Consider the following 3702-nt stretch of genomic DNA (forward strand, 5'->3'; position numbering starts at 1 on the left):
GAAGCGGTGTTGAAAAACATGAAGAGCCTGAAATGGTGTGAAAAACATGAAGAGCTTCAAAAAGTGTCAAAAATATGAGGAGCATGAAACGGGCTGAATAATATGAGGAGCAAGAAACGGTGTTCAGAAACATGAAGAACCTGAAAAGGTGTGAAAAATATGAAGATCTTAAAAAGTTGTCAAAAATATGAGGAGCATGAAACGGTGTGAAAAATAGGAGGAGTGTGAAGTGGTGTTCAAAAACATGAAGATCCTGAAAAGGTGTGAAAAATATGAAGAGCTTAAAAACGTGTCAAAAATATGAGGAGCAAGAAAAGGCCTAAGAAATAGGAGGATCATGAAGCAGTGTTGAAAAACATGAACAGCATGAAAAGGTGTGAAAAATATGAAGAGCTTCAAAAGTTGTCAAAATATGAGGAGCATGAAACGGTCTGAAAAATAGGAGGAGCATGAAGTGGTGTTTAAAAACATGAAGAGCCTGAAAAGCTGTGAAAAATATGAAGAGCTTCAAAAGGTGTATAAAATATGAGGATCATGAAACGGTGTTGAAAAACATGAAGAGCCTGAAAAGGTGTGAAAATTATGAAGAGCTTCAAAAGGTGTCAAATATATGAGGAGCATGAAACGGTCTGAAAAATAGGAGGGACAAGAAGCGGTGTTGAAAAACAGGAATTGCCTGAAAAGGTGTGAAATATGTGAAGAGCTTCAAAACGTGTCAAAATATGAGCAGCATGAAATGGTCTGAAAAATAGGAGGAGCATGAAGCGGTGTTGAAAAACATGAAGAGCCTGAAAATGTGTGAAATATGTGATGAGCTTCAAAAGGTGTCAATAATGTGAGGAGCATGAAACGGTCTGAAAAATAGGAGGAGCATGAAGCGGTATTGAAAATATGAAGAGCCTGAAAAGGTGTGAAAAATATGAAGAGCTTCAAAAGGTGTCAAAAATATGAGGAACATGAAACGTTCTGCAAGATAGGTGGAGGATGAAGCTGAGTTGAAAATCACGAAGAGCCTGAAAAGTTTTGAAATATATGAAGAGCTTCAAAAGGTGTCAAAATATGAGCAGCATGAAACGGTCTGAAAAATAGGAGGGGCATGAAGCGGTGTTGAAAAACATGAAGACCTGAAAAGGTGTGAAATATATGAAGAGCTTCAAAAGGTGTCAAAAATATGTGGAACATTAAACGGTCTGAAAAATATGACGACCATGAAGTGGTTTTCAAAAACATGAAGAGCCTGAAAAGGTGTGAAAAATAGGAAGACCTTCAAAAGGTGTCAAAAATATGAGGATAATGAAACGGTCTGAAAAGCAGGAGGAGCGTGAAACTGTGTTCAAAAACCTGAAGAGCCTGAAAAGGTGTGAAAAATATGTAGAGCTTCAAAAGGTGTCAATAATATCAGGAGCATGAAACGGTCTGAAAAATAGGAGGAGAATGAAACGGTGTTGAAAAACATGAAGAGGCTGAATAGTGGTGAAAAATATGAAGAGCTTCAAAAGGTGTCAAAAATATGAGGAGCATGAAACGGTCTGAAAAATACGAGGAGCATGAAGTGGTGCTGAAAAACATGAAGAGCATATAAATGTGTGAAATATATGAGCAGCTTCAAAAGGTGTGAAAAATATGAAGAGCATCAAAAGGTGTCAAAAATATGAGGAGCATGAAGTGGTGTTGACAAACATGAAGAGCCTGAAAAGGTGTGAAAATCTGAAGAGCTTCAAAAGGTGTCAAAAATATGAGGAGCATGAAGCGGTGTTGACAAACATGAAGAGCCTGAAAAGGTGTGAAAATATGAAGAGCTTCAAAAGGTGTCAAACATATGAGGAGCATGAAACGGTCTGAAAAATGGGTGGAGCATGAAGCGGTGTTGAAAAACATGAAGAGCCTGAAAAGGTGTGAAAAACATGAAGAGGCTGAAAATGTGTGAAATATATGAAGAGCTTCAAAAGGTGTCAAAAATGTGAGGAGCATGAAACGGTCTCAAAAATAGGAGGAGCATGAAGCGGTATTCAAAATATGAAAAGCCTGAAAAGGTGTGAAAAATATGAAGAGCTTCAAAAGGTGTCAAAAATATGAGGAGCATGAAATGGTCTGAAAAATAGGAGGAGCATGAAGCGTGTTGAAAAACATGAAGAGCCTGAAAAGGTGTGAAATATATGAAGAGCTTCAAAAGGTGTCAAAAATATGAGGACCATGAAACTCTCAGAAAAGTAGGAGGAGCATTAAGCGGTATTCAAAAACATGAAGAGTCTGAAAAAGTGTGAAAAATATGAAGAGCTACAAAAGGTGTCAAATATATGAGGAGCATGATACGGTCTGAAAAATAGGAGGAGGATGAAGCGGTGTTGAAAAACATGAAGAGCCTGAAAAGGTGTGAAATATATGAAGAGCTTCAAAACGTGTCAAAAGTATGAGGCACATGAAACGTTCTGAAATATAGGAGCAGCATGAAGCTGTGTTGAAAATCTGGAGGAGCCTGAAAAGTTTTGAAATATATGAAGAGCTTCAAAACGTGTCAAAAATATGAGGAGCATGAAACGGTCTGAAAAATAGGAGGAGCATGAAACGGTCTGTAAAATAGGAGGAGCAAGAAACGGTGTTGAAAAATATGAAGGGCCTTAAAAGGTTTGAAAAAATATAAAGAGATTCAAAAGATTTCAATTATATGAGGAGCATGAAACCGTCTGAAAAATATGAGGAGCCGAAACTGACTGAAAAATAGGAGGAAAATGAATCGGTGTTGAAAAACATGAAGAGCTTAAAAGGTGTCAAAAATATGAGGAGCATGAAAATGTCTGAAAATTAGGAGGAGCAAGAAACGGTGTTGAAAAAAATGAAGATCCTAAAAATGTGTGAAAAATATGAAGAGCTTCAAAAGGTGTCAAAAATACGAGGAAAATTAACGGGTCTGAAAATATGAGGTGCATGAAACGGACTGAAAATTAGGAGGAGCATGAAACGGTGTTGAAAAACATGAAGAGCATGGAAAGGTGTGAAAAATATGGAGAGCTTCAAAAGCTCACAAAAATATGAGGAGCATGAAATGGTCTTAAAAATATGAGGAGCATGAAACGCTGTTCAAAAACATGAAGAGCCTGAAAAGGTGTGAAAAATATGAAGAGCTTCAAAAGCTGTCAAAATATGAGGAGCATGAAACGGTCTGAAAAATAGGAGGAGCATGAAGCGGTTTTGAAAAACATAAAGAGCCTGAAAAGCTATGAAATTTATTAAAGGCTTCAAAATGTGTCAAAAATATGAGGAGCATGAAACGGTCTGAAAAATAGGAGGAGCATGAAACGGAGTTCAAAAACATGAAGAGCCTGAAAAGGTGTGCAATATATGAAGAGCTGCAAAAGCTGACGAAAATATGAGGAGCATGAACGGTCTGAAAAATAGGAGGAGCATGAAACGCTGTTCAAAAACATGAAGAGCCTGAAAAGGTGTGAAAAATATGAAGAGCTTCAAAAGTTGTCAAAATATGAGGAGCATGAAACGGTCTGAAAAATAGGAGGAGCATGAAGTGGTCTTGAAAAACATGTAGAGCGGGAAAAGTTGTGAAAAATATGAAGAGCTTCACAAGGTGTGAAAAATATGAGGAGCATGAAACGTTCTGAAAAATAGGAGGAGCATGAAGCCGTGTTGAAAAACATGCAGAGCCTGAAAAGGTGTGAGAAATATGAAGAGCTTCAAAAGGTGTTAAAA

The sequence above is a fragment of the Dama dama genome, unplaced genomic scaffold (assembly GCF_033118175.1).
Source record: "Dama dama isolate Ldn47 unplaced genomic scaffold, ASM3311817v1 ptg000115l, whole genome shotgun sequence".
Lineage (NCBI taxonomy): Eukaryota > Metazoa > Chordata > Mammalia > Artiodactyla > Cervidae > Dama > Dama dama.